Source organism: Falco naumanni, chromosome 18, assembly GCF_017639655.2.
Source record: "Falco naumanni isolate bFalNau1 chromosome 18, bFalNau1.pat, whole genome shotgun sequence".
Taxonomy (NCBI): domain Eukaryota; kingdom Metazoa; phylum Chordata; class Aves; order Falconiformes; family Falconidae; genus Falco; species Falco naumanni.
Window position 1 is genome coordinate 1365707 of NC_054071.1, and position 23340 is coordinate 1389046.

The window sequence follows — 23340 nt, forward strand, 5'->3', positions numbered from 1 at the left end:
TGATAGACAGCTTATGATTCACTCTGAATCTAGATAACTTTACCATACTCAAACAACAATAATTCCGGTGAGATAAGCTTGCCAATCACAGACTACCAAGTAACACACTTTGCACCCTTAACTTGTCGGTCAGGGTTTGGATTTATTCCTCTGGAAAGAAAATTTCTCCAACAATACTTTTTATTTAAGTGTTGGGACTTAACAGCAGAAAAACGAAATAAGTAGTTAAAATGAGATCAGAAACACTTCTGAAACAATGGAATCACTCACTAGAAGAAAGTCAAAAGTCAGAACCAGTTCTCTCCTGAACATGAAAATGTGGTGACCTTGAATTTAAGGAAATTTAATTTTGAACAGGGCTTTGTCATTTTGCATAACCTGGTTTCTAATTCTAGATTAATGATACAGACTGAATTCATAAGGGACACTTACCTTCTCCACATACAATGTCAATTATACTGCCTCTGAGAAAAATGGTAACCAAAGAAAAGTCAGGAATAAAATCACCTTACTTTCATCAACTCGTCTCCAATGCTTTTAGTGTTTTCTGTGTTTCCCACAACAGTTAAAAATTACTGCTTTGGTTTAAAATATTATTAGTAGCTGCCTCCATCAACAACCACCTGAGCTAGGTAGGTATTCAAGCTTGAAATAAACACGGCACTGTTCTGCAGAAATCGAGTCTAGTTAAACTGTCTGCACTGGAAGAAGTTTTAGGGCACTTTCTACAGCTGGAATCAACAAGCCCCACTCTGCCAGGACCAACAATCCTGATTCCACCACAAACCACCAGAAGATTGAAACGCAGCAAGTTTCTCCATCATGAACTGCTTGCAATTCAACTTTTAGCCATGACACGGAGCAGCCAAAAATCTGTCAGTCAAAAAGAAAACACCAGCTACATACTGCATGTGCTATTTCAGGCTCCTATCAATCTTAAGTTAATTTTGAAGATACAGTGGTCTGACAGAAAATGGAAACAAAAAGCTAGGCAATGTATAAAGTGGCAGGAAATATTACAGCACTTGATTACTTCCAGGGATTAAAGGAAACTTGGATTATTTTCTTAATAACGACCAAAAAATACATACTCAAACGCAGACCTAAATAAGGAGCTGCTGTAAGCCTGTTCTGCAAAGCTGCTCAAGTATCATTCTTGATGAAGAACATTCAATATGGAGCTGAAGTTCAATCATTGGCAAGCACTGGAAATTTTCTCAGAACACAGAAGATTTTGGATGTTACTAAAAACAACTTTTTACAACAACAACCAAGGTATATTTATATAGAATGCTCTGTCACTATTATACATTGTTTACAAAAAATATAAAGATCTTAATTAGCAGTTAGAACAAAATAAATAACGCAGAACCCTACATAAAGAGATATTTTTATTACATCAATTTTGCTGTTGATCACCTCCAGCAGGAAAAGACAGAGAATGCTCAAACACTAATATGTGGAAGCTATTACACATTTTCCTCTAAATACAGAAACAAGCAGGTTAAAAATTGGTAAAACTGATACAGGAATATAGTGCCCATGCCCCACATTCCAATTCTAGGTGATCACAGATGAGCAAAGAACTAACAGAGGTCAACTTCAATTCTATTTAAACACTTAAATAACTAGTGCACAGAAAATGTGGGACCCTGGGAGAAAAAATTCTCCTACCTTGATATCTGTAGACAGGTTAAATCTCTAGTAAAAACTGTCTTCCTCCATTCACCGAAAGTCCTGAAAGACATAAAAAAACCCAACATAATTTAGTAGCATTTTCTCAACACACTACTGTGTCCCATGCTGTCCAGCTGCACGCACAGAACTATAATATAACCTCGTCCCTGGAATAAACCTACAACTTTTTCACTGTATAAGCTATCAGACAGCCCTTGCTCCTTCTCATCACCATTAAAAATTTAAAAGCCCATGCTTTTAAATCTCTGTTAATCAATACTAATTTTGGTCACTTGACTCTTTCCTCTCATCACTTTTCAAATGGGAGAAGAAAAGCAGGTAACACTTGCCTTTGATACACTACACTATTTTAAAAGTGCTATGTTACTTCCAAATATTTTCCTCCAACCTAGCAAGCTCCCCTGCTACTTCCCTCAGTGTGTTGTTTTTTTTTTAAACTCAATCCTTACATAAACACAAATCCCATAAGGGATTCAGCACTGAATCAACCAAGTTCGATGCTTCGCCCTTTGCTCTGTCATCACATACTTATAAAAAGTTCATCAACAAAAAGCCACAAGAAATGTATCTTGCTACTTTACTGAAAAAGACCAGAGCACCTATTTTAGTACCAGCATGTATGTTTATTTGTGCTGACAATACTGTTATAGGTTTTCCCAATCTATTCTTTTAGAAATCTCATTTGAGAAACAGCAAGTAGAAGGAAATATAGACGCATCTCATTTGCCATCAAACAAACAAAGCAAAAAACAAACAAAAAAATCAAAGTAAATTGAGACCACCTTATATTTGCAAGTTTAAAGCAAAGTAGAATAATGTTCAACAACTTCAGCGGGGCTTTTTCATTCTACTGCAAGAGGATACTGACAAGTAATTGACAGCTTAACTTGTCATTCACACTGCTCTCTGGAACCTTAACAGAGACTTCTCAGCTGGTCTTATATGAATAATTTTATATATAAAACTCTAGGACATTCCATAAATTCATGAAGCAATCCTATCTTATTTCTCAGGGTTGCCGATTACTTCCCTGCTTTCAATTTTTCACTTCTGTGGAAAAATAACCAAAAAGCTAGTGCCCAGCACACAGCGCTCACCAGGATTGTGGCCGTTTCCATCGGCCAAGCAAGGAGAAGATGCAAACGCAGCCCTAATCCCTCGGCGCTGCAGGGACTGTTGCTACAGCAAGGAGGAAGGGTCTGTCAGCCCCCCCCCCCCCAGCCCCCCCAGGCTACTCGAGCCCTGCCAGAGCCTCCTGAGGCTCCAGCACCGCTGGAACCTGGACCCTGCACCACCGGCAGCATGACAGCGCTCTGCGAGATGATGTCCCTCCTTCAAACTCCCTTGCTGCGTTCTGCAAACTGCCGCTTGCACTCTTAAAAACCACCCGACCGCCTGAGCATTCGCGTTCTGTGCAAATTCTGTTGTGAGAAAAACACAGTTACAAGTTTCTGAACGACCGGCCAACCTCATGTAGCAAAACCCCACTGTTAGGGACCTTATTTTAACTGAGCCCGTACGGAGGCCAAACCCAAACACGTTCAGCTCAAGAAAGATTTTTATTAGGCATTACTTCACAAAAAAACCAAAATATTCCTTAGATCCTAAAGGAACAGAGTAAGAATGGATCTTACAATATTTATTTGGCATTCTCCACAATTCTTTTAACTGGTTAAACGCTAGGTTCTTATGAACACCTCCAGTGAGTGAGTGAAAATATCTTTCTTCTGCAGCAATGTTACAATTTTTGGAAATCTGAAGACATGCATGGAGTTTTGGAATAACTAAAAATAACTCCTTAGAAATCTTTCTGTTTGCTGCCATCTATCTTCCTTATACATCTCTCTTAATATGATACCCTGTGAAACAAAGAGCAGAATCCAGCTTATGTGGTGTAAGCTGTAAACGAGTGCTGACGACCCATAATTTGCTCAATAACTTTCCATCTGTATTCAGAGAGCACAGTTGATGAATATGCTCCGCATTGAGCTTTTTAAATAGCAGAGCTTTCATCTGCTCATATTATTACATTAGAAATCTTTATGTGAATGCAGCAGATATTAGTGGGTTGTCAATAAAAACTGAATGTCATTAAAGTGCTTTTATTCTTTAAATGCCTTTAACCCTCTAATTATATTTGTAAATTCTGCTGTTTAACTGTATGAAAGTTATAAGTTCTGACATGTTGTATCACAACAAATATTATTTAGAGAGTAATATACAAACAGTTTTGGGGGCAGGGAGGGAATCAATTTTTGAATTATTCCCTCTTGATTAAACACATAAATCACAACTATGTGCGTTTCCATAAGAAGCAACATGCAGTCAGGATTTCTCCAGATATTCCAAGAGTCTGGGGGTTTTAAATCCTCTGTCCTGTGGCATGGCTACAAGTCATAACATAAGGGGAAAAAAATTTACACTTTTGGGTTGTTGGTTTTTTTTTTTGTTATATCAGTAAAGTTTTCCCAAACTAGTTCTCTTGGACTTGGCAGAGAGAAGGTAGTAGTCCTACATCTTAACTCTTACTCAGCCCCAAAACTCAGAGAAATAACTGGCTACTCTTTGCTTTATTTCTTTCCTCCCCACAAGCTCAAGGTAGGGTATCGGTGACACAGGCACAGAGAACAACTGTCCTACCAACTGCAAGAAGTGGTTCAGCCTTCATACTCATTCTGCCTTCGGCCATCAATGAAGAAGCCAATTACTGTCGATTTGGGTTTTTGCCCATAAAAGCCAACTAGAAGTAGCCAGGTAACGACTCCCAGTTGCCATCCAGGCTTGCAAATTTAAAACGTGACCTAGAAATAGGAATATTCCTAAGTTCCACAATGCAAAAAAAAAAAAAAAAAAAAAAAATTAAGGAATGCTTTTTGTCAACAAAATCAGGTCATTAATTAAGGAATGCTTTTTGTCAACAAAATCAGGTCATTTTTGTCAGGAACAACACAAACGGAATCTAGAAATACTGAGAAACTCACAAGGTCCTTCCATGATACAAACCAGCACGAAAACAGGTCGCTCACCCATCACATTGGCTGACACCATATCCAGCTGTTCTTTTCTTTTAAGCAATCACCAGCACAGAGCCACATCAATTCAACTATACATTTCCTATACTATGTGTACTGTTCCAGTACATCCAACACTTTCCAACACTTTATTCAACTTCATCCAGTGAAACAGAAATCATCCACTTAAAACAGCTTTTGAGAATTTTCTGCATTTGGGGCTTTTTCAATGGTTCAGACAATTTCTGAATGAAGACATGGTGGACAAAACTGCTCAAACAACAGGGAATGAAAGGACTTCATGTAATTTCCAAAATAAGAAACCAAAGAAATGCTATTAAAAACTGCAAGTTAGTAATAATGTCACAAAGCCAAGTAAACAAGAAGTTAAGAAATACAAGAATTAAGGTTTAGCATACTCTGCAGATGAGGTGGTTCAGTAGTTCAGACACAAAAGGCAGTCAGTCTGCAGATGTGCAGTCTCAAGTAATTTCTACGTTTGACCTGTGTAGGTAATAACTGCATTGAATTCTTCTGCAGAAGAACGTGTTAAAAAACCACCAAGTGTAAACCAGCAAAAACACACACATTCACCATACCTTTAACGTGCTTCACACCTAGCTTCAAATTATTTCTTAAAAAGAGTTTTTCTTATATTCTGTTAAAGACGTAAGTATATGGTCACAAGTTAAACTGTTTCTAAATAGGTATACCCTAGTGCAGGTGTGCACCAAAAAAAAAAAAAGGAATAAATGAAAACCCAGCTGAATGACAGCCTAAAAGAAGGGTTCCTAGTTAACACAAGAATTACTGAAACAGGTAAGAAGAACAGCCTACGAAAAAAATCACAATATTGTTAACCCTTTTAGGTGACAGAATTGAGCACCCTCCCATTGTCCTAACCCAGAAGACAAGTACCTACAAAAGGAACAAATACTTTCAGGTACAGCAACACTGTTCCAGCTGCAGCATTTCCCTGTCAAACTAAAATGCCTGACAGAAAGAAGACTTAAAGCTTTAAGATTTAAGAAACAAAACAGAAAACCTGCCTTCCATAGCAACTTGACTACAGCTATAAACAGATACAGTACGAAATAATACCAGGATGTTTGATTCCACAGTAACAACTTAGAGAAGTCTGTGGGGATATCTTGAGATGAATACCACCCATTCTGTATTTGAAAATATTTAACATCAGTATTAAACAAGTTTCCAAAAAAGGGGATGAAATACAAGACTAATTTTCTATTCATCCTAGACCAAACAAAGCAATCTTTTTTCTCCGTAATCTTAAGCAAGCAGATGTTGCATTGGAGCAGGTAAAAATTCACAGCAACTTTGCAAAGCTAATTGAAGTTGAAGCCTCTAAACCAGACGTAGTATAGGTCACACGTGCCCCGATCTCAACAGTTTAATTATATTTTCCCAGAGAAATTAACAACTTACGCATACTTTTATCAACAGAACATTAATACGCAGACATTAAACACAATGACCATCTGTCTTTGAAAACTATACACTACACCAATGATCAGAACATGTTGCTCAACCAGTCCTGCTGGAAAGAAAAAGCTCTGAAATGGTCTCATGAATAGGGATTTCCATCTTTAAATGAGGTTATTTTTCTAGTTTTGGCTGTCAGTTGCACCAGCTGGTATTCATCTGATAAATTGAGTTAGTTTGGATGGTATTCTAAAGTCAAATAAAACCACGGTTTAAATTCCTTGAACATACATACATGTTGGAAACAAAATACATAATGACAAAAAAATAGTCTTGATTCCAGTTCTAACTCACCTAAATTAATTTTTGAGCAAGACGTGTGTTCTAACGATGCCTGTCGTGTAACAAATCAAGATCAAGAAAACGGCAATATTCTTTAAATTATAGTAATTAAATATGGCTGACCTAATTTTATTAGGGACTAATCCAGAAAACCAAGTCTCATGGTTCCATCCTGATAGAGAGTTTGTCTTCTCAACTTCTTATTCTCTAATTAAAAGTAAGATTTGAATCATATGTTACCATACATAATTACTGTACTTACAGAGTTCATTACATAGGAACGTATACCATTGATAAATCAAGAATTCCACAAATAAAACCATACCACAGAACACTTCAGTCCATAATTAGATACGTCTTGGCTGATTTTCAACAGCATTGAGCAAGAATCCACTCTACCATATTCTAAGTTGGCAACAGTTTCTTCATGATCATCACTCTAAATAACTACGGGAAAGCATCCAGACATCAATGGAATTATGGAAAAGTAAAATCAGAAAATTGTTCATGCTTTAAATTGAGATTTCTCTGCTCATCCCATATGCCTTAAAAAAAAAAAAAAACAAAAAAACTCAAAACAGAACAAAAAACCGAACCACCCTGTGTGTTAAATACAGATGACATTGACATTCTGCTATCATAACAACTCAGACTCCTGGTTTTATATGAAAATTATAAGGAGCTTCCATTTATTCCCTGCTTAACAAACAAACAGTTCCAAGCTATTAATGGAGTATCCCATTTTTCAACACCTTAATAATGTTTACCAAAATTTACAAACTTATCTACTAGCACAGTGATTTGGGGGGCAGGAGCTGTCATTGTTTTGTTGTTACAGTGACTAGTGCTACAAAGCCTTCACCATTCTCATGCCTTCAGACGCTAATTACCATAACATGTTTAAAAACATTAAATATAACCTGTATGTTCGCCCTCTCTGCTCTATCTACAGATTGGCCATTATTTATTAACTAGTTGTTCTGGGTCCTGCACTCATAATGCACATGCCAATGTGACCATAAAATGACGGGTTATGTTAAGTATGCACCAAGGAAAGTATTATTTGCCTTCCAGACTAATTCAAGGTTAGGAGACTTATTGTAATTATCTGACATTTTAATAGATGTCAGCAAATAACTACGAAAGGAGACTTAATGGCCCACAGATATCATGGCACCGAAAAGCTAACGCAGCAGTCATTTTCAACATCCCAACCTTTCCAGTGCTGCTGAAAGTTTGGCCGGGGATTTCAGTAAGAACTGAAGAACACTGCTCAAACATATGCAACCTAACAGATTTAAGGCCTGAATGACTAAAATGCCAAGAGCTTTACCCCAAGGATCACACTTACATTCCTGTGCCCCACACCACGCTATGGGAAGGAGAAGCAGCCTGAGAAGCAGCAAGGACCAGCCAGCACCTTTTGGAGACGGCTGCCAGAATGGACTTCTACAGATTCCCCCTTCTCCCTGCTCCCCTTTTGGTTTATTTTAATTCCTGCCAGAACTGCGCTCAATTTTTACAAGTTTGTCACGTTTGACTTCTCTCTGGAGTATGAAAGGCCACACGCACAGCACCTCCTCCAGCAGAGGAACTTCTGCTGCTCCTGACCGCAGGCGGCACCTGAACAGCCACTGCACTGTCCTCGTCTCAGAAGACTCCTGGATATTGATGATATAAACTAACCACTCCGAACCTCCTTAACCAGCTCCTACAGAACAAACAGATTTCAAAGAAATGAAGTCAAAACTTTTTCTGCGCTCCTTCAGAAGCATGCAACCAGAACTCAAGTACTTGGAAACACAACTCTTCTTCCCAGCCCGTTTTCCCTTTTGTAAATTCAACCATGTGGAAATGGGGTAGAAGATGAAAACAACTACCAAGAGAGAGAAGCGAGTGCAGATGGGGGAAGACACTGGAAAAGTGGAACTGGTCAGGGGGGAGAATGGAATCTCTATAAAGGTGAGACAGGGTAACAATGTCACAGAATATAAGACAGACTGGAAAAAAAAGGTAAGCGGTAAAAGTGCAAATGAAGACGACAAAAAAATAAAAGTAGTCATGACCAAAAAAAGTTGATGGAAAGAGAATCTAGGAAAAGACTTGCAAGAAGTCAGAGGGAAGGCACTACACAGGTGTGTGTTTGCACGTGACACCGAGACCTGCTTCCCTGCATCACACCCAGCAGACTCGGCCGGTACCAGTGCCAGCTGACCTAATTAGAGCCCCGTAATTCAGTATGCAAAGCTACTGAGAGAAGGAACACGACGATGCTTTCACCATAATGCACACACACGACTGCACTGACAAAATGTCTGTAACTCATGTGCTGTATAAGCAAGTGACAGAAACACGACAGTCAGGAGACACAGGTAACGGGGTGGGGGATCAGCAACAAAAACAGATGCAATTAGGGTCTTGGTTTTTTTTAACGAGTATTACAAATAACTTGAATATTATGTTTGAATTCATTTTTCTATTGCCAGAAGATAGATTTATCTACAGTTGAAACATAAGTAACATCCTACTGACAGTTTCCTTAGTGGAAAAGTATGTGTCCCTACAAAAACTCAATTACACAAGCATACTGTACAGTCACATTTCTTTTCCAAACATCCTTTGTATTTGGTATAATCAATAATACTAAGGTTTAAAATACAAACTTGGGCTTTGGATTAAAAAAAAAAGAGGAAAGACCGAAAGGAAAAAAAACATACCTTATAAATGACAAAGGATTCTTCACATGTGAAATCATGCTTACATTAAAAAGAATAGCATTTTTCATGTTCTTCACTTAATAGGCCATATCTTAGATTCTGAGTGAGATACAGCAATGAAGGTTTAAGTGATAGTTTGCGTGACCTGGCTTTCATTTTTTTGGTAGCTGGCTTACTAGGTTCCATGCAGGAAAACTGTGACTTAGCAGAAGTGGATATCCTGCTTTAAGTCACTTCTTCAAACCTTCCAACAAAGGAACACATATATGAGTATGTACTTGAAGGAAAGGGCATATTTAAACATCTTTTATCTTTTATGAAGTATAAAGGTGATATTTAAAATATGCCTGACTACTTAAGACAATGTGTTTAAACTACAAGCGGTTATAAATGAAGCCATTGTACAAGCACACTTGAAATTACAGCATATAGCACGCCTCAAAAGAATTCAATGTTGTATATATGAGCTGTACGTCGGACTGTTCTCGTTCGCTAACAACTCAGAGGTTTCTGATTTCACCCTGCAACAGGCACTGAAAACTTAGGTATGAAGACTCACAGTTCTGGTAGGAAGAACTGTGGTTCCTTCGCTTCATGCATGGGAAAGCTGAAAACCCAGCTGGAAGAAACCAGCTAGCCTAAAAGCAAACAGTTACAGGTCCACAAAGAACTCAAGGCACCAGGAAATAAGCAGTAGCAAGCAGAAACTGGTCATGGTGAGAGTACCAGGGCGAGCTGGGCACTTCCCAAACCCCAGACTTAAGTTACTTTCGATGTAGCAATTTCAACAGTCACATTACCATGGTTACATTACATTACTTAAAAACTCAGCTGAGGATATTGAGTATCCTCCTGACTCACCCCAATTGCAAAATAAAACATGTTCGCTCACAGGAGCCATTGCCTTTGGTTCAGGTGTACTTAAGTCACTTCAAAAGATTGGTACAGGAGCATTTGAAAAAACTGACCTGAATTTTTTTCTCTGGCTCTGCTCAGAGTGTATCATATATCCCTTCCACTTTCTCTTCTGCTTGGCCCATTCATTCTATTTCACAGAGAGCCAGGTAAAGATGAGTGCAGTGATTCTATAGTACGGGTGCTTTTCTGAGCCCCTCTAGTTCTGGACTGCTTGGGGACACCGTTCTTTTCCATTCTGGGATGGGAAACGCTCTATCCATGACTCATGGATAGTCAAAAGAGTATCAGAAAGTGTGTATCAAAGCTGAAAGACAATGCAGCAGAGGTGAATACAGAAGTATTGGTTTGGCTTGGGTTTTTAGACAAAGCATTCACCACCTCCCCCATTTAGCTTTAAAAAAACTCTGGCAGTGAAGGGTGAGATTTCTTCATAAAGTTGTGTAACTACAAAAACAATCTGATCTTTTATCTGTCTATAGTCTGTCATATGGAAGAAATCTAAATGCCTTCTAGAGACAAAGAGAGACAGGATGTATGTTTTCCCCTACATTTGGAACATAAGTGATTGCAATTGCCGTGTATAATCTAGACCAATTTATGTCATCGATCACTGAGGCAGATCCGAAACCCTACCCATCTCTAAATGAAAACCTTTGTCATTGAAGAGTGTGCACAACCAAGGAAAACCAGAAAAAAAACCAGGAAAAATAACTGATTTGCCTTCCTTCCAAAGCCTAGAGCATGTAAGTATTTCTTAAAGAACTGAAAAGATCAGTCAAGAAATAATACATAGCTACTCAGACTTGTTTTCCCTCTAAAGCCATTAGGTAGATTTGCTGGTGAAAGCAGGGAGACCTAAGCCTTACCCTTACTCGGGCTCCTTTCAGCTGTGGCACCATCATTACTCACAAAGCTACTAAGACAGTAAGCACCTGGAAGGAGGATCAGAACAGAAGTGTTACTAGTCCACAGCTGCTCTTCATAAAGTGGTTTCTGTATGGGGATATATTCCACACTTGCATACTATACCCCGATACCTGCACGCACCCCTCACACATACACTCCACTTCCATCCAAACTCTTATTCCACAGCTGGGAGAATTTGGGGCTTGAGGAAGCCCCTCCCTCCTGGAATACATTCCCACTTCTTTTGTCTCAGGCTTAAAAAGCAGCATATTCTCACTCTCACTGCAGTGCAACGAAGCCAAAGTCTCTGATTCACCTTTATTACACTCTGGAACAATGTCTATTAAGAAACAATGGTCTGAAATTTCCCCAGGCAAGTTCTGCAGGAAAAACATTTCTGACATCAAGATCTGTTACAGAAAATACAGTAATCTCTACTGTTCTATTACCATCCATATCAGGAAGCCTTTTTTCTTTAACAAGTCTGAAAATGGAAAAATAATTTAATATTCACACTGTTGTAGCTAGATTGGATTATCTTAAATCTAAATTGGGTATGGATATCACATTTTCCAAAGCTTACTGCTTGTAAAGCAAAATAATGCAAACAATACTGCAGAAACCACTTCATAACATTCTTACCACAAGTCCAAAAAAAGGCATATTTCCTCAACTACCACAGAAAGCTCTTTTATGTTGTATAAACACATACAAGGAAAGTGAAGGAGGAAGAACTCTGCCGTTGGCTTTTGGAACCTTGCTATTAAAGCAATAGTCATAACCCCACTGCCCAGCTAGCTATGTGGTATGTTCACTTAACATGTTAGCCTTTAAAGATCACAAGACCCGTGAACAAATCCCTCATTAACCCATGAGTGAAGCAACTCACTGGTGCAGTAACCCCTCCCCGCAAGGCAGCCAAGTCAAGAAGATGGACACATACACTAAACAATTGAAGAAAACTGGCACAACCTTACTTTCAGCAATGTTTTAAAGGGCATATTGCAAATGAGGATTTAAGGGTATCTGCAGAAGTGTTCGGAGAGATACACATGGTATTTGCCTACATTTCACTTGGAATTTGCACTTTAATTTACTCTTTTCCAAATAATTGGCTTTTTAAAATCCATCTCTTTCCCCTGCTAGATAGTTCCTGTCTACTCAATCACTTTTCTTCCATGCAAATCATTCCACATCTTTGATCATCCTTGCTGCCCTGCAGTAAGTCTTCTCCAGCTCTAAAATACCTTTTTGAAAATAAGATCTAACTTCACTGTCTTCAAGACGTGGCCATTGCACAAATCTCTAAGATGGCTCTACGATGCTTTGTTTTATTCACTGTTTCTTTCCTATTAATCCCTAACTTTTCACATTGAGATTTGTTTTGCTTTGGTTTGATTTTAAAGCTGCCAAGAACGGAGCTGATGCTTTCACTAGTCCTAATCCCAAGATTCCCTACTGAGTGGCAACAGTCAGTTTAGAATCATCATTTTCTATAACCTGGATCTGGTTTTACTACACATGCAATACTTATCTACGTTGCATTTAATTCACTGTTATTAAACAGTAATTAAAGACTTAAGGCCCTTCTGCAAACCTTCGGTCATCCCTTGCTTTTAATGCAGTAGGTCTGTGTCACTGGCGGGACTGATTACCTCCAGCCTACTTTGTGTTCGAGCCCATTAATTACCCTCAGCGCAGGGAATAGTGCCAAATTCTACAGGTGACATCCCTCTGCCGTAACAGCTGACCACTTATTTCTATGCTCGTTTTTATCTGAGCCCATCACTCTCCAGGACAGGACTGACTCATGCTGTGCCCGCTCAGTTTTCTAAAACTTCTTCGGTGAAAAACTTTGGATGAAACACTTCTGAAAACCCAAGTGGATCGCATCAAATGGATCCTCTCCTCCATGATTTTCTGGCCCCTTCAGCAGAACTACACGCCATTCATAAAGCAGGAATTCCTTCTACAAAACCCATGGCAACTCTCCCTGTACTTATCCAGCTGTCATCTATGCAGCACGAAGTGCGACTTCACGTAGCACAAACGTGAAGGTAGTACACGGCCTCCACCTTGCCAGAGGAACAGTTTGCATTTGCTGAGATAACTGGCCATTTCCCAACAAGAATCTGGTAAATCCAAAAGAATTTCTTTAAGGCTTTCAGCCCTTGAAGATAAAGAGCCAAAACAACTCTTACAACACCCTGTCCACGGGATCCACTGTCCTGACGCAGCTTACAGGACCGTGCCTACACAACGCAGCCAACTCCCCATCTTCAATGCAGTACGAGTCAAGTTAAAGCAATGGAAGTGTTATGACTTAACCTAATCATAACTGATATTTCAGCACCTGCTATGATTACAATAATGTAGGTCTTCATTTAAAATTTTAAAAAATACATCAGTAAGTTTAAAACCTGAACTCCATCAGGAGACTTTTAGACATTCACACGGAGCTCCTCTGCTTAACCCCATCAGCGTTATTCCGCCCCGCTAAATGTGCCATATTCTGTCCTTTAGACCTAAAACAAGCAAGCTACTCCTAGCTTACACAACGTATAGCCTTGGTGGTGCCTGTCATGCCTCATGCTCTACCAAGGTGGAAACAACACAAAGCAAGCCTTGAGAGACAACATACTGCTCTTAGCACTGCCAGTGCTGCACGGAAATAAGATTCTTGTGTGTCACAGATGGGGGTGTGAGCGATTTTATTTTTTTCAAAAGGAAAACCAACGAAAATGTAACTCTCTCACACCAAGTTCCACTCTAAAACATGATTTAAAGAAATTCTGCATTTAAGTAAGCATGCCATTGAAAGTCCTGCAAAATTAACTCTTAGGAAATTTTCTTGCTTTCGTTTATTTGTAAGATCAAGTCATTTTAGACGAACCAAGCCACCAAGCTGCGACACTATACCTCCACAACAACTGATGCATACCTCAAAAATTCCTTCAGGGTGAAGCCACTAAAATAACAAGGCAAAACACAGGAAAAGTGCTAACTAAGAAATCATTTATCTCCTCTATAAAGTCCAGGCAGTTAAGATTATAATAAATAATGCCTGCAGAAAGAAAAACCTTCCTTCTCCCAGTTAGTTTATTCTGCAGAGCTGATAGTACCATGTTTGCATTTGGTTTTCCGGGTATAGTAAGTCCGTTTCCTCAGCTGTTTTCACAGCCCCTTACAGGAGATATTCACACAGCAACAAAGAACAGAAAAAAGAAAATAATAATAAAAAAAAAATAATCTCAACTGAGTCAACACTGAACCTAAAATTATTCTTTCAGTTTCAGGCTGAGGTCCCTCCTGTTCAAAGGTTACTCCACTCGTGAGTGACTTTCTGTATAATAATTATTTTTAATACACTACTACGCATAGGCACAAATGGTAAGGTTTCATTGTCACCCCTGTGCTCAGCTTTCAAGAAAAACATGGATCATTTCACTCGCATCAGAATAAAGAGGCTTTGTGAAACACTTCATATTTAAAGGCGAAAGATGAAACGGCTGAAACATCAACATTTCCACAGCCTCAAATGTTGCTACAGCACAGGCCAAATGATATTCCTAAATGCCAATTTACAAGCCAGCCCTTACGCAAGTGAGGGCTTAGTTCCCCTGGAAGCTCCCAGCGATTCCAGTTACTGGGGTGGAAGGGGTTGGTTTTGCTTTAAATTCAGTAAAAAAGCTATTTTCTTATCAAAAATAAAAACTACGACCATTCTACCATAGCTATCCTTAGCAAAGGAAAATGCACAATATATATTAAGAAACACACCAGGTAACTAATTTTAATAAGTAGAATTACTCTAAAAACTAAAATCTAAAGTTGTAACTGAACATTCAATCTACCTCTGTGTGTTACTGGCTACCTGAGAAAAAAAGGTAATTAAACGTTCAGAACTGGTCATTGGTATTCCATTTTTAAATGATGGTAAGTACCTACAAAAATAAATTTTCAACTTAATTTACTTTTGGAACAACAATTCTAGCATTTTGAGTTTTTCCTCTGCAAACTGTCATGGGTAACATTGTATTGTTTTGTTGGGGGGGGGGGGGGGGGGGGGGGGGTTAAAAGACAAAACACAAATAAAATGGGAGGACAATTTAAACAACCTTCCTCAACAATAGCACTTCGTTTGCTTCATTATGGTACCTGTTTCTCTCTCTTCCTTTTTAATTGCTCTTCTCAAAGTCTCTGCTTTAATCCTCCACTACAGGTAGTAAGCAGCTCCCTTTGGAGCCCCTACCAAAACTATTCAACCTATCGAAGAGTCTAAGTAAGTTTTAAATTTTTTCACAGTATATTAAACCCTTCTTTGGGAAGCCCATAGCAAGGACAATGTAATATTTCACAGGACAAGCACAAAATCATGGCTACACCAGAACAAAACTGGTGGGGACGCCAAATGATGTCAATCCCATCTCCTGCGCCGCAGAAGGCAGCACTTTTAACTTAACAGTGACATGGTATAAAGAACAGTATTTCAGATGTAAAACTGTAATGCTTTCTGTAACTTCCAGTCCGATCACACCTTCCCTTTCTCACGCTGAAGATCAACAGAGACATGTGAACGAGGTACTTCCCGAGAGCTGCGGTATGTGAAATCGGTTCAGTTTCCGTGAAACTTTATCTGGTTAAAATACACCAGCACAGTACCAGGCTGTCCGCTGAGATGACCCTCCCTCCAAAACCATTCCTGCAGACATTATCCGTGTAAGAAAAGCAGTATTTAAAATGGCTTTTAAAGGCTTTAATGGCATGCACTGTGAACTTTTAATTTATTTTTTTTCTTTCGTGTTGAGAGATTCTTTTCTTCAGATTCAACTGGCTTGCTTGTTTCAGAAATGTTACAGCCAGAGAAACAGCAAATTCTTCACACACTCTGTTTGTAAAGGTGTGATTAAATGTTGCCACTTTCTCTTTACATATAATGGGAACTGTTATCTGGCATAACTATCTGTATGAGACCATTTCCATCCATCTGCAGCTGCAGTTTGTCATCACATTAGTACATGAATCCTACCCAAATCCTAGAACACACATTTTTAATATTGAATATCATCTTTAAAAGAGTAATACAAGACGTCTGATGTTTCAGACATGCATAAGATAAGCTTGGAAATGGCCCAGCTTCGCACACACTAAGACACACAAGTTTCATTAGCAGCGTAGCACAGTACATTAGATTACTTGGAACAGTGCAAGGATGGAGACAACAGAACTTTTATAAAGGAGGTGCGTATTACTGCTCTGGCTAAAGACAAAGAAGTTATTATTTCATACAACAGCCCTGACCATAGCACCAAAAAAACGATAGAAAAAAACAGCCTGTGATTTCTGCTCATGTCAAACTGGCGTAGACTGGGTTCACAAGCTACTGCTACAAGCTGCACCTAGAAGTATACTTCCCTTACAGTTTTGAATAATGTATCAATAGGCAGAGAAGTAATAGATTCACTGTCAGTACTACATCATTTGCAGTAGAGAATTAGATCCATAACTTGAAATCCTTCAAGAAAATGATTGCTCCTACAAAATTACTGTTATATGACTCTATTGCATCAACCAATAAATAAGAACTGTCAGCAAGTTCAGAAAAAAATTCTTCACAGGTTATTTCTGCTAAAAACTCCACATGCTTTAAGCACTCATACTTGGCAGTAAAGTTGAACACAGCTTAATTTATGTAAGCAAAATTAAAATAACTACACCACTGAAGTAATTAAAGCAGAGGAAGATAAGGAATGAATTTCAATACTATTAGCAATACCCCTTCCTTCCAATTCTTAATTATATTTGTTTGTATAAAAATATTTGGGTCAGGGTACATTTTATTAGTTTGTTCTAAAACACCTGTAGAAAACTCAGGCAGCAATTAGACAGATGAATGTCTAATACTGAAGAATAATTTACTACATTCCACACTGCTGTCTAAGAAATGCTATTTAGTCCTCTCTAAACGTGCCCTTGGTACGTTTTTCCATGTCTACAGTAAAATATAAATTATGTTTATAAATGCATACACATATATACGCATACAACATTTTAGACAAAGTGAGTAGATCAATTTGCTAGAAAAAGGGAAATAATGTAAAATCCTGTATTAAAGTTTGCAATCGATCTAGTCACCGAGTCCTCAAGATCTTAACACAGACATACATAAACAATATGGTAAATCCACAACTTGAAAAAAAATACAGTCATGAAGATTTCCAGCTTCTAAATACTAAGCTAATAATTACATATGTGAAAACCCCTAAAAATCCACTGAAAAGATGCTGCTTAGAGCAAAATGTGACCTACAGAGTCTTTACTATCAGGATGTGTAGAAAAAATAATGCCATTTCTCATTCCAGTTCAATCTCAAGTTTGTCTACATCGCAGATAAAAGAAATGCAGTTGTGCTATCAGCCGATACTAATCTGAAATAAATACACAAATATATTCTCTACAACTCTTTGAAATACTCCATCCCAGCAGCATCCTAACACACCTACTCCCCTTACCCACTGCCCTACATACATAATGCTGATATAAATACTTACTGAAATATTAATATTTAATTCTGAATACTGAAACAATTATTTGTAAAATTTTTCATCCACCCTCTTATAAAAGGGTAGCATATATGCATTGAAGCAGAAAAAGCAGCTGCACCCTCGTCCATCTTTGGACAAGCAGTCACGCCAGCTCCACTGCCGGCTCTGTTTAGGGGATGTTGGCTGGCGCTTGCAGTAGCTCAGGTACCAATGTGTCAAATCCTGTTTGACTTTCAAACCACTCAACCAAGTCAGTCTCGACCCTCCGATCAGCTTTTGTTATCTCTAACCTCTTCATTAGGAGACTGGTAGCCTTCTTCATACAAGCTATTCAAAATACATTATTACTAAGTTCATCACTTTCCAGTTACTCTTCCCACCAGCCTATCTGCATGCTTATTTACATGCAATTATCTATTCAAGAAGCACATTTACAAAGTCAGAAACATCTTGCTGCTGTTCCGTTTCTCCATTTCATCTTCACTAATTTAGTTGTCCTCCAATAATTTATTTTCACATCTTCCTTCATCCTCAGAATTCACAAGACAGTTTTGAGAAACAAAGATGGGTATTTACAGACCTACACCTCCATCACTTGCTCACAGCAAGGGAAAAGCAAATAACTCTTTGTTAACATAAAAAAACCACCATGCTCCTACATAGTGGCAACATGCTGGCCACTCGGAACACATGCAGATCCAGGTCCATCATGACATGCACTGTAGCTCGTGAGGCCAAGGGACACTGGAAAAAGATGGAGATTGCCATCCTTAAGAAAGATTACTGAAGATGATGAGGGGGCTGGAGCATCTTCCTTAGAGGAAGGGCTGAGAGAGCTGGGGCTGTTCAGCCTGGAGCAGGCGGAGGGGGGATCTTACGATGCCTACAGATATCTGGAGGGTGGGTGTCAGGAGGACGGGGCCAGGCTCTTCTCAGCGGTGCCCAGCGCCAGGACGAGGGGCCACGGGCACCAGCTGCAGCGCGGGAAGTTCCACCTGAACATGAGGGAGACCTTGTCTGCCCTGAGGGTGAGGGGGCGCTGGGACAGGCTGCCCAGAGCGGCTGCGGGGTCCCCGTCTCTGGGGACACCCAGACCCGCCGGGCGGCTCCGTGCAGCCTGCTGGAGGAGAGCCTGCTCTAGCAGGGGCTGGGCCGGGCGACCCCCGGAGCTCCCCTCCCAGCCCCACCAGTCTGCGATGCTGGGATTCCCTTTCAGCCTACAGAAAGACAGAGCAGAAGTCAGAGCTCCCAGAAAACAGATCCCATTGGAATGGGGATGCCAACAGACATCTTCTGGGGGAGACCATAGCTGTCGCAGCTAAAGGACAATCAGCACAGATGTCCTCAGCCCAGAGTTATTCTGCAACACTATACTGGGAATACTAAATGTACCGCTGGAGGCCTCCCAGTCCCCTACACCAGCAAAGGCTGGGGCTCCTCTGGAAAAGGGACTTCCCATGCACTTACTATTTATCTCAAGACCAGGTAAAAACACTTTGTCATGGCTGGTTTTGCCTGTTTTTTTCATGATTTAAGCATTTACAGCAAGCTTTCCACATCAATGGAATAGAGAAGTGGGAAGGAGTGTTTGCGTGTGTGATCCCTTAAAACCTCCCCATCACTGAGAAGTATAAAAATCACCTAAGCATGGAAAGGTGGGGGCTTCATTTCACACAAAAGGTTTCATTTCAGAAGATTTCACCACATGTGCACAGAAGAGAAATCAATGGTGTTTGTGAACCAGATCCTACCCCAAGCCGTTGCTGAAAACCAGCACACAGCTCATGCTACACTCAAGGGATGAGCGATCAATTTCTGGCCCTGCTACTCAAACCCAACAATGCTGCAGAGATAAAACAACAGCAGGATGAGAAGGGGGAGGGAGGAGGAAGAGGAAGAGCACAAATAAAGGAAGGAAAACCAACCTGATGTTCCTATAATGAGTAATATGCAAAAGCTCGCCATCTGATATCTATACCAGAGGTAAACACCACCCCAGTAGAAAAACAAACAAAACACATTTGAAAAAATACCAGGTTCCCTCCCTAGCTTTCTTGCAGTATTTCCAGAGAATTTCACATTTTTGCTTACAGTATGTCTAAATGTTACTTAGAAAAATCCTGCTAGCAAGCTACAGACAGATAAAACCTGTTTCCTAAAGGAAAACGCTGAATTCAGAGGTATACAAATAACACAACATGAAACCTGGGGACTACTTTTCTTTTTTCTAAAAAAACAACCAACTGTAAATATCGAATCCTTCAATAAATTTAGGCACATCAAACATGTAAAGAGTCAGTATTTTAAGTGGTTTCTTATTTGGAAGAAGATCATAAAAATCAAATTTTACAAAGTATTTAAAAAAAAAAATAAATCAGATCAACTCCCATTAACAACAAGCATTTCAGATGCAACAGCTCCGACAGCACGAATAAACACGAAGGGATGCAAACTCAGTCTTGTACAAGAGAGAGCACCAATACACGGCGCTTTTGACTTGGCTCTTTGTATTTACATTTTAATGATGTGTTACAGAGCATCTTAAAAAAAAAATCCTCCTACATAACAATTACGTATTTCCTTCGAATTATGTGAAATAATTCCAGATTGAGACTGAATTTTCCTTCCTACACAGGCACTCCAGAAAACTTGAAAATGAAGTTATTTGCCTTAACATATACAAACACATACTACATCAAACTAAAAGCTATTTCTCCCCAAACGCAATGAAGATATGTCCAAGATTATTTTACACAGAACATTATATATGTTACTATGGGCTTATTTTTAAAAGCCTTCCAAGCTTGGTCTAGCCACATCTGTTATTTTGTACACTGAAGTGCTGGAGTCAGACTCTGTGCCCTTGCACAGAGCCAGCAAAGGCTCCAGGATTTATTCTCCCCATTGTTGTTTATGAAATATAGGATATACTTTTGGATGACTTTAATCAACGCTTAATACTGGTAAGTTATAGCTTTACCACGTATAAGCTTTTGTGTACATCAACGCACCCATACAAACTGTTGTAAACCAGTTACATTAGGAAGAAGAAACGGACACAAGTGAACAAATTTCAGCTCAGTTTTCTACTTTACACTGGTGTCACAACATAACGAAGAACTTCAGAAAACCAAAACCATTCCAAAGTTTAGGCCAGGTTTGGGAAATTGCACAAACAAAACCAGCCTTGACAGTCAGGAAGCAAATACTTTGTTGCAGCCATAGTTTCAAGGAGATTTGGGGGTTTTTTTCTTAGTACTCAGCCGTCACCACATACAACCTCCATGAAACCAAAATGATTGTTTCCTCCGAGAGATGCCTGGGAGAAAAAAAGTGAGAATCTTTATTTAAAAAAAAAAAGCACTTTATGTATGGTACCTACAAAGTTCTAAAATAGGGCAAAATATATTACTCGATCCAAACAAATTGCAAAAATCAGATGTTCTTTCTACTGATAATAAATGGTGACAACGCACACCTACTGTCAAAAGTAAATGTATAGTTACTCACAGCACCCTGACCCGCTCTAACAGCCATTATTTCTGCTCCTACACCGCAGCCAGACGGCGGCTCAACATGGAGACTGTTCTCCACCAAACCGACCCCCATGCCCTGCTCAATCTTATTTTTAATCACATCCTGCAGTTCACACCAGAACCAGCCACGGGGCATCATTTCTTACACATAACATTAATATTTATATATTTATTCAAATTTTCTTGCAAAACTTATCTAGAAATCGGTCAGCCAACAACTTGTCACGCTTTATGCTTGCTTCCTGCCCCCCCCCAACTATCCACAAAGAGCCTGAAATCAGTATATGGAATAGCGGGATGGCTGCCAGCAGACTTCCTGCACTCGGGGCTTGCAGCATATGGATAAGCTCTTAATACAATACAGAAAGACGACTTCTTGAATGTAAGCAGTCAGGACTAGCTTCACACAGAAGTTCAGCATGAGTGTCTAGACTACAAGCAAACTGCCACCAGATATAAATCTGGGGATTTACAGTGCAGACGCTTGACAAGTATAGATTTAAGCTGCCCAAATTCCAAACCTGCAGATTTCAGTAAGAACGCGCATGCATCAGATGCAAGAACACAGGTGGTGGCGTGCGCCATTTGAGAAGGATAAATCCCCCACAAATGCCAGAGTCAGCTTGAGTACATCCATAGCTAAATGGGTAATAATTAATACAAGATTTACTCTGCATATAGTATTACTTTTTAACTGAAGAAAACCAACCCAAACCGTGCTCGTGTAAAACAGTACTGTAAAGACAGACTCATCCCTTGGAAGATTTTTACAGTTGCTCAGTTTCCTGATAACGATGAATAGCTAAATGTCATGTGTTCTAATCTTCCTTTAAAGATGGTTTTACCCAAACTTGGAGAGATTTTTCATTCACCTCCTTTTATGAAGAACGCCAATTTGCATCTATGATTTTCAGTGTTTACGCTAGTGAAAAACTTCAACTACACAAAAAAGCGCAGCACATGCAAAGCAGTAAACTCAGGGCACTACTATGGGCTGCTTTTCTGACTGCAAAACTGTTTGCCTGCAAGGACAAACGCAATGCAAGAGTTTAAAGTTGATCACAATAGCTTGCTTTAATGCAAAATTTTAATTGTAACCAAGACTCATAAGAGAATACACAGTATACAGTTACATCAGGTACATAAAAATCATATAATGGATTTGGTTTACCTGAATGCTGAAATTTCTCACAAAAAATATCTCATTGAGGCAACTATTTCAAACACAGCACCTTCGTATCTGTCTGACTTAAACTGTATTTCTGAATAGGAATATCTTGGTAAATAGATTAAACGACAACATTCAGGTGCTTACTAAATAATATTCATTAAGCCACTTAAAAAACTTATGCACGTATCCACCAACTTCGATGCTGATCTCTGTTCCCAAAGATCAAAACTACATGGAAAACTCACTCAGTGCAAGGACTGTGAAAGCATTCAGTAGACTTAGACAAAGTCTTTATTGACTAGATTTGTTAGGTAGTCTTATGGACATTTACAAGAGACAGAAGCAGCAAAAAAAAAAAAAAAAATCCACAAAGAAATAATAGTTCGATGCAAAGCTTATCTGTTTTACGAGGACCTCTGCAGTGCCAGGGGCATGGGAGGGGGTGGGAAGATACTGGCAAAGTCCCCTAGCTGAGAGACAATGTATGCTGACATCAAAGCAGCTAAATCATCTACCCAAATAACTTGGGAGAGAACAAGGAAAGCCTTCTTTGAAAACCTATCTGGGTCTGCATGAATTTTGTCCACACTGATACATAGTATTTTCAGGGCCTGATCAAGTCCAAAATAAGAGCCCAGCTCTGCAAAAAAAGTCACAAACTCACATTTCACTCCATTTCCCTTGCTCTGCGTGCATGCAAATGACATTGCATTTTTTTAATTTTCATTTAGGATGTTTTACAGAGCTTTGCTCTGTTCCTGCTTGCCTGACCATTCATTTTATTCAGAATAAACACTGAGAAATTAATCTGTTCATATCTGAAGCTCCCAACTTTTCAAGATCCTTTTGAATCCAATCCTGTCCTCCTATCACTGCAAACCCTTGAAATCTGATGTCATCCACAGGTTTTACTAGTACACCCTCAGTTCCATCATCCAGGTTACTAAGCAACTCGCTAACCAGTTCTGCACCACTTCACAGCAGTTCTGATTATGCTACATCTAATTTTTTCAGACAAAAATATCATAGGCCACCATATCAAAAGTGTTACTA

General features: G+C 39.3%; 1 protein-coding gene across 5 annotated transcripts in view; it reads right to left on the minus strand.

Annotated features, from left to right (window-relative positions):
* The window catches only part of TANC2 (tetratricopeptide repeat, ankyrin repeat and coiled-coil containing 2), a 248650-nt gene that overhangs the window by 215798 nt on the left and 9512 nt on the right, over positions 1-23340 (minus strand). For all 5 annotated transcript variants that reach the window (XM_040617492.1, XM_040617490.1, XM_040617491.1 and 2 more), the window contains exon 2: positions 1675-1737. The gene's annotated coding sequence lies outside the window, so the exon portion shown is untranslated. The remainder of the gene's footprint in view (positions 1-1674; positions 1738-23340) is intronic.